Raw genomic sequence first — 8784 nt, forward strand, 5'->3', positions numbered from 1 at the left:
AGATGAGTTAAAGGAAACCCAGAAACATTCGAGGCTGACTCAGCATCACACCCACCCCAGGTTGGGTGGGGACCTCTTAACCCAGGCCCTCTGGCCGCCCACTGCTCTGGGAAGCAGCCTGGGAAAGAGAGAACACACAGGTCTGGGTTCAAATCCTAGCTCTAACACATACTCAGATGTGGGACCTTGAGCAAATGTCACTGCCTCTCACACAATGTCCCCTGGCACATAAAGTATGCATAACACCCACACCCCACACAAACTGAAGGTGACCGGCCCCAACGCACTTAGGTCTTTAATGCAGCAACACGGTCTTGCTACCTTTGCCCGCGGCCAGGTGCGCTAACACAGGTGTGCCTAGAGGGCGGCTCTCCTGTCCTTCCTCTTTGCACCCCCCATGCCAAATCTCAACGCCAGCACTTGATACCTTGACCTCCCTTCTAACTTTGACATTTAACTTTTAGCAATTTGCTGATGCATTTTGAGCATACAGAATTGGACCTCACATTGCACCATGGGGTGTGTTTGAGAAAAGTATAAAGAAACCAAACCTCCATGTATCAGATCTCTTCTAGGGCACTACAGGAGCAGACTTGGAAACGCACAGATAAATGCTTTAAAAAATAAACAATCAGCCGGGCGCGGTGGCTCACGCCTGTAATCCTAGCTCTCTGGGAGGCCGAGGCGGGCGGATTGCTCAAGGTCAGGAGTTCAAAACCAGCCTGAGCAAGAGCGAGACCCCGTCTCTACCATAAATAGAAAGAAACTAATTGGCCAACTAATATATATAGAAAAAAAGTAGCCGGGCATGGTGGTGCATGCCTGTAGTCCCAGCTACTTGGGAGGCTGAGACAGAAGGATCGCTTGAGCCCAGGAGTTTGAGGTTGCTGTGAGCTAGGCTGACACCACGGCACTCACTTTAGCCTAGGCAACAAAGCGAGACTCTGTCTCAAAAAAAAAATAAAATAAAAAATAAACAATCATTACATGGATACTTTGTAAAAAAAAATTTTTTTTAATAAAAAATCATTACGTAAAAGCCAAATTTGAGTTATAGTATATGACAATTTCTTAAAAGTAACGTTATTTTATATTTGCTTTTAATACAAACATGTATTACTTTTTTTATTTGGGGGGAGGATTCTAAAGAGGGAATTAACTCGATGTTCCTGCCCTCACCGAGCTCACCCCTCCAGGGCATCTGGACACAGATGGGCTGAATGCCCTGCGGGAGCAAGCCAAGACCCGTGGGACCAGGGCTCAGGAACGGAGTGGTGTCAGGTCCTGAAGTTCCCGGCCATAACATAGAACACGAAGGACATCAACTTCCCGTCACACAAACAGCACTAAGGGTGGGGCTCCAAAGGGCCCGGCCAAGACAGGAGGCTGCAGCAACCCAGGGGAGAAAGGGCGCCTCCTCCCTCCTGCTGTCACTCCTTCAGCTTGTATCTGAATGCCCGCTCCAGGCCAGGGGCGCAAAAGGAAGGCAAGTTGAAGAGCAATTTAGAAAGATAAATAGCTCCGAGCAGCGCCCATGTGGGGGCTCAGGGAATGGGAAGAAAACAGGACGACACCCAGGTTCCTGGGATGGACCGCAAACCACCAGCATCATCAACAGTGTGGAATACTCCTTTCCCCTTACCTGAAGCACTCCCAGTGACTAGCCGGTGACCCTCAGGAAGCAGAGGGGTGGCCACCCTACTTCCCCAGCCTCCAAGGTGACGGTGACCTTACTGTGCACTCGGGCAGGGAGGCACACCGCACTCCGCAGCAGCCTCTTTCGTCGCTAGCTTCCACCCAGAGGAGGGAAAGGCAAAGGCATGCGTTCCTCCAGACTGAGGCTGGTCAGGTCACCCCAACAGGGCGAGCTGCCCGCAGCCCAGGGCCTGCTGGGGACCCAAGGTTCACCTAATATTTGCATGGGGTAAAAGTTGAAGTGTACAAAAGGCAACACGTACTTGAAATCAACAAGCAGGAAATATTTACTTGTGTTAACTAATAGACTTTTTAAAAAACATGCCCCGTTACAGCCCAGACTAGTTCCAAAGTCAAAGAAACCGACAGCGGTGGCGTCTGGAGAGGGTGCGAGCGAGCGAGGAGGCCGCCTGCTCCGCATTCCCAAGCGTCCCTCTCTAACTTCGCACCGTGTGCTAGTAGTGCTTATTTTTTAAACAAACCAAAAAAATGCCCTCGCAAAGAAAGCCGGACCCTGGCAAGAGCCGTTCCAAGACAGCTGAGGACTCGCTGAAGCGTGACAGGGACTCTCTCAAACACGCCTGAAACACACAACCTTGAACTCTCGAAGCACCAAATTCTTCCGCAATTCTCAAGCCCAGGCTTCCCCCGCAGTACCGCAGTGGCCTGCCAATAGCAACCCTGCGCAGTGACTAAACATTTTTTTTCCAACAAAGGGAAAAATGCAAACGATCAAAGCGCAGAAGCAGCCCCGGGCCTGAGCGGGCTGCGCGTTTCCGCCTCCCAGCGCCCCCACCTTCCCCGGCCCCCGGCCTGCGAGCGGCATTTTTAATTGCCAGCTTGGATCGCGTCCTGCGCCGCGGCTCCGCGCCCCGCCCCGCCCCTCCCCCGCCCCTGGGCGGGCGTCACGTGACGGCGCAGAAAAGTAGGGGAAAGGTCGGCGGGGCCCCGCCCCCGCGCGCCCGGGGCGCGCAGATCCTGTTCCGCCGGCCGTGCCCGCCGAGGCTTTCCGGAGCTCGCCGGCGCGCGCCGCCGCGGCCACCCGGCCGACAGCGGGCGCAACGCGGCCACGGGAAGGCCGGGCCCTGCGGTGCTCTGCCTTGGGGACGGCTAGGCGCTCCGTGCGTCGGCTGACAGATGCCACGTCCAGTAAACCAGAAGCGCGGGCACTGCGCCCAACAGCCCGGGCGCGCCTGGAAAGGGGTTCTCTGCGAGGCCCGCATAAAAACCAACGGCGTTTTTATGAATGGGCACGCGGGGCCAAGGTTGGGTAAGCGCAGGTCCTTGCCCAGGACTCCCCAGAGCCCGAGCCTGACCGCTCGGTGACCGCTGGGCCGGGGCGGGGGCCAAGAGCCGCCGCCGCCGCCGCAGCAGCAGCGGAAGGGACCCAGTGTACTCCCTCCCCTCCAGGCTAGGCGGTTTGCGTTTAGCACAAACTCGGAAGATTATTTTGGCCTGTGCGCGATGCCAGTTTCTGCCACTTTGATACAAAGTATGTGCAGCCTTAAAGCTGGCCCTTTTTCTTGTTTGATTCCAAAGGCCGTATAAAGATGGAGTTCAAGTGCAAGGTCTAGTCTAAAGCAACGCTTCCTAGGAAGGAAACCAGTAATTTATGCAAGCGAAAAGGAGCCCGTGAGTTGAATGCTGATGCTCCCCAAGGCAGCCCATCTCACCTGCACCGAGGTCCTCGCACCTGCGGCTGCGCTCTGGCTGCCAGGTGGCCTTAAGTAATTTGGAAAGGGGGAGGATGTTGCTGGCTTCAATGAAAGACCAGCGCTGTTCAGCCATTTTTTTTTTATTCATTTGGTTTATGGCTTAAAAGGAAACAAACATGCTTGAATATCTGGAATGACCAGAAACCCGACGCCTGTGGAATGAGGTGTAACAAAATACACATTTCAAAGAGGTGAAACTGATTTTCATTTTACTCGCTAACTTACAAAGTTACCAGCTTCCTACTAAAATCTTGTTAATGTTTCAGTACGTGGAGCGGAGGGAAACCGAAAGCCGGCCCGTCGTTGGGAACCTTGAGTCTGCCCTGGGTGTTTAACCTAGCCGTTACTTGGGATTTTTAACTCTCAAGTTGGGGGGAAAAGTAAGATCAGCCCCCGTCTCGGTCGTCCTTCGGCCTTAAGGAAAGCCAAGCTCGATTTACATGATAAAGGCGCGGGTCCTCCGCCTTTCCCAACGAAACCACGAAGCCGGCAGTGGCTGCCACACCGGTGGTTCCCAGCTGGGGGCTGCCCGGAGTGCCCCGACCCCGCCGACCGGCCCGGAGGCCAAGTTCACCCCGGCACGGTCACGTGGTACGGCCCACGCACCGCGGCCCCGCGCGACCTTGGGCGGACTCTCCGCGCCCACCTGCCCGGACTCGGCGCCGTCGGGGGCGGGGAGGGCGCACAAGCCCGGCCGGGCCCGGTACCCCCGTCCCGCCCGCCGCGGCGCGCGCACCGCACAGGAGTCCCCGCGCCAAGGGCGTGTCCCCGGGGCTGCACTGCGGGGGCGGGCGCGAGTAGGGGTCGACCTCGCCCTGCCCAGTCCCGAGCATCCCTCCCGCCGCCGCGCGCGACACGACCGCCGGCAGGCCGACCCCCGGGCGGGCCCCCAGACCCAGTGCACTCCGGGGGTGGGGATGGGATGGCCCCGGGAAGGAGTGGGCGGCCCTACCCGCCCCGAGCTGCGGACCTCTCGCGCGCCGCCGCAGGGGACTCGCCCGCGGCCAGACAGACCTGGGGCAGACCCCAGACCCGGACCGGTCCGGGCGGACTGAGGGGTGGGGAAGGAAGCGGGCGGCCCCACTGGCCCCGGGCCAGAGGCGCCCTGCGAGGCCAGAGCGCAGAGCATCCCTCCCGCTGCCGCGGGGACACGACCGCAGGCAGACCGACCCCCGGGAGGACCCCAGACCCAATTCACGGGGGGCTGGAGACCCCCAGGTCCCCCCCCAGTTTTGAGGTTTCCACCAACTCCCGGTCCAAGGGCAATGCTGGGGTCCTCCCCGGCGCCCCACAACCCGGCCCGGGTCCCGGCAGCACCCGCGCGCCCCCCGCCCCGGCCCGCCGCAACCCGCAGGGCGGTGCCCGGCAGCCCTCCCCACAGCGCGCGGCCCGGCCCGGCCGCCTTACCGAGTGGGCGACGGAGACGCGGCGGCGGGGCAGCGGGCGGCGGCGGCAGAGTGAGCGAGGCGAGCGGGCGCCGGGGACGGGAGGGCTGCAGGCGAGGCCGAGCGCACCCGACGCCGGCAGCAGCCGATTGGTTCAGGCGGGCGGGGCTGCGGCGCCAGAGGGCGGGCCACTCCCGGCGCGCCGAGGCCCGGAGGCGGGCCCTGGACGGGGCGGGGCGTCTGGGCGGGGCATCAGCGGGGCGCCTCGGGAGGGGAAACTGAGGCTCGCACCCGTGAGCACAACCTTGGTCTCTGCTTGGATGGGGCGTAGGACGAGATTCTTCACCCTCCGAGCCTCAGTTTCCCTGCCTGTAAAATGAGTCACTCATTAAGACGGTGCCCACGAGAGCGCCTAGCGCCGTGCCTGGCTCCTGCCGGCGGTTTATGGCATGGCCCCACGGAGTCCTCCTGGCACTCCTCCCTGGCTGGTGCTATTCGTCTCCCACCCCTTTTTACAGACGCGGAGCCCTGACCCAGTGAGTAAAGGATGATTAACTTGCCCACGATTACGCAGCTCACAAGTGGTGGATCCGACACTGACCTAAGTCTGACTGCAGAACACATGCCCCAAATCGGACTTTATCCCCAGCGTGACTCCTCATCTAGCAGGGGTGAAAATGCCTCCCTTGCGGGGCTTTGGTGAAGTTTAGTAAAATAATTCCAGCGTCGAGAACAAAATAGGTGCCAGGAGAGCGGCTGGAGCCCAGGGCAGGGTGACCGAGAGACGCCGTGCAGGTGCCCGGGAGCGGGCCCGAGTGGGAACTGCACGACGGCCGACGGCAGGGGTGTAGCCCCCGGCAGCTGCGGGGGAAGGGGGCGCCCCAACTTCGCCCTCCCCGCGGAGCGAGGCGCTCCTCCCCCGTCTCTGCCCGCAATGCTCCCAGGCTCGAGCAGGCGGCTCTGCATACAGCAGGTGCTCCATCAAGGCGCCGATTTCATAAGCAAAGGCTCGGCTCTCCTAAGGGTCAGTTACTCCCTCCGGTCATGAAAAATACGTATTTGCCACTCTCTTTCTCTCTGCACTATTGGCCGCTACCGCAGAGGGATTTAGAAGAGAAAATGAAAGTTCTCCCTGGATCCCGCCCCCGCCGCCCGCTCCCCGCATTAACCGTTGCCGCGCATTCCCCAGGCTCCGGGTTCACACCGGGGTGGCCTGCGTGCCGTCCGCAGCACTTGTGTTTTTGCGTGGTCTAGGTGGGGCACGTATTACTAGTTCTGTGGGCGTCGGAGAAGGCCCCCGAGGGGCTGTGATCCATTTGCACGCCACCCAGTAAACACTGCCCCCCCTTTTCACCTTTGCAGGAATAAACAAAAGCTGCATCGACCGTCGACGTACCTCTTTGAGCTCCTGATTCTTCTGTAGCATTGACCTCTAGGAGTGAAATAGCAAGGCGCACGCAACGTTTTGGTGCCACTTGCCAAGTTACCGTCCGTAAAAGCTCACTAACGTCTACTGCCACCAGCGCATGGAGTGGGGCCTTGTCTCCTTTTATGGATTATTTTAATCTTTGCTAATCCTAAAAGGAGGAGCGGGAAGGGAGAGTGTCTCACTTTAATTTGTATTTCTTTGACGTTAGAAGTCAGGCGTTTCTCACATCTGTAATCTCTGCAGTTTGGGAGGCCCAGGCAGGAGGATCGCTTGAGGCCAAAGAGTCCGAGGTTACAGTGAGCAGCGAGCTAAAATCAGGCCCCTGCACTCCAGCCTGGCTGGGTGAGGGAGCGAGACCCTGTCTCCAAAAAGAAAAAAAAGAAAGGGAAAAAGGAAAAGGGGTTAGGGGCTTCATGCCCCCGCTGGCTCTTTCCTAGCGGGGAGCGATCCCAGGCTCCAGACCCCCGCAGACTTCATGGCCCGAAAAGGATGGCGAGCTGGGCCAGCGCACCCCTCCGGGCCAGACACGCGGCTGCACCGCACCTGCCCCGCGGCTCCCGGGGAACCTGCGTGCCTCTCGCACGTGGGCCTCTGCGGCTTACGCCACGCAAGCTGGGCTGTGCCGCTCTCCCCCAACGCCCTTCCCTCCTCTCCCAGGAACCCCAGCCGCCCGCAGGTCCCCGCCCCAAGGTCACTTCCTCCCCCACTGGGTGCCCCGTCGTGCGCCCCGCTGGGATTGGCCCCGCGCCCTGTCGGTTCCCAGGGCTCCGCGGCCTTGACCGCGCGCTCCTCCCTGCGCGCCGCCTCGCTGCCACCTGCAGGCCAGGCGGGGCAGGGACGGAACCCTGGTCGGTGGGAGCCTGCTTGTGCCCGGGGTGGCCGGGCTCTTGGACGGCCACGATGAGCCCACGCCCGCGCGTGACTCCAACGGCGCTAAGGAGGCCTCAGTCCCCTCCCACGGGCCGCGCCGCGGCTCTGCTCGCCGGGAATGCAGCTGCCTGGGGCGGCTTGGCCATGGCTATTAATAAAGAGCCAGAGAGCCAGGCCCCAGGGGAGCTCCAGGCCAGATCCTGAGTTCCCTGGGGCCAAAAACATCCCAGTGTCTGCCTCAGAAACCAGAATAATCTTTCTTAAACTCTGTTTTTTCCAAATTCTTCCCCGGCTTGAATCAAATATACTGTAGCAGGTGCCTGTGTGGCTATAAGAAAACTTTAAAAAAAAATGCATGTAATGCTTTTACTTATTGCTAAGAGAGTTCTCTTTTTTTACTCTAAAAATACCTTTTTATGAAAGAGTTAAACCCTTAAAAAATAATGAGAGGCCGGGCGTGGTGGTTCACGCCTGTAATCCTAGCACTTTGGGATGCCGGGGCCGGCGGATTGCTCAAGGTCAGGAGTTCCAAACCAGCCTGAGCGAGACCCTGTCTCTACCAAAAATAGAAATAAATTAATTGACCAACTAAAAATATATATACAAAAAAAAAATTAGCCGGGCATGGTGGCGCATGCCTGTAGTCCCAGCTACTCGGGAGGCTGAGGCAGGAGGATCTCTTGAGCCCAGGAGTTTGAGGTTGCTGTGAGCGAGGCTGACACCACGGCACTCACTGTAGCCTGGGCAACAAAGTGAGACTCTGTCTCAAAAAAAAAAAAAAATGAGAATAGTACAATAAAGGCCTATACAATAAAAATTCAGATTCAACAATTATGGAGCTAGGGCCAAACTGTACGTCTGTACACACCTCCCCCATTCCTGGAGATTACTTTAAAACAAATCCAGAAATACTATCATTCTGTCCACAAATTCTTGGGTACAAAACTCTAAAAGGCCAGGCACAGTGGCTCACGCCTGTAATCCCAGCACTCTGGGAGGCCGAGGCAGGCGGATTGCTCGAGGTCAGGAATTCGAAACCAGCCTGAGCAGAGTGAGACCCTGTCTCTACTATAAATAGAAAGAAATTAATTGGCCAACTAAAAATATATAGAAAAAATGAGCCGGGCATGGTGGCGCATGCCTGTAGTCCCAGCTACTCGGGAGGCTGAGGCAGGAGGATCGCTTAAGCCCAGGAGTTGGAGGTTGCTGTGAGCCAGGCTGACGCCACGGCACTCTACTCAGGACAATGGAGTAAGTCTCTGTCTCAAAACAAAAAACAAAAAAACTCTTAAAAATAAGTATTCTTTTTAAGAAAACATACACAGATTATTATCACCTCACCAAAACAGATGAGCAGTTGTGATATAAAACCTGTAAAGGCGGTCGCCTGCCAAGAGCTCGCTGCCTCCGCTGGACCTTGCCAGCCTGCTTTCTTCCTGGCAGCTCCCGCAGGTTCTGATCCAGAAGTGTGTAAGATTTTTTGGAACTCGGCTCCCATTTCCCATAGGAAACAATGTTGTAATCTCAGCGTGCTGCACGTTCCTCTCCTCTCCAAAGGCGGAGTTCCTCTGAACTTGAACCTTGAGCCCCTGTGGGCCTTGAGTAGACGGCAGCGGTTCCACTCCATGGCCCACTGTTTACTCAGCCAGCGTCACAGCGGTGTGACGAGGACAAAATGAGGTGCTGCTCG

At 57.9% G+C, this 8784-nt stretch overlaps 1 protein-coding gene across 3 annotated transcripts in view; it reads right to left on the reverse strand.

Moving 5' to 3' along the window:
• CPT1A (carnitine palmitoyltransferase 1A) overlaps positions 1 to 6343 on the reverse strand; it is a 47608-nt gene extending 41265 nt beyond the window's left edge. Inside the window, exon 1 of one of the 3 annotated variants that reach the window (XM_076001713.1) lies at positions 6192 to 6343. The gene's annotated coding sequence lies outside the window, so the exon portion shown is untranslated. Of the gene's footprint in view, positions 1 to 1642; positions 1882 to 4817; positions 4950 to 6191 lie in introns of those variants that run through there. The other 2 variants (XM_012757558.2, XM_012757559.3) reach the window with 2 other exon arrangements.
• Positions 6344 to 8784: the final 2441 nt, after the last annotated feature.

The sequence above is a fragment of the Microcebus murinus genome, chromosome 4 (genome assembly GCF_040939455.1).
Source record: "Microcebus murinus isolate Inina chromosome 4, M.murinus_Inina_mat1.0, whole genome shotgun sequence".
NCBI classification, from domain to species: domain Eukaryota; kingdom Metazoa; phylum Chordata; class Mammalia; order Primates; family Cheirogaleidae; genus Microcebus; species Microcebus murinus.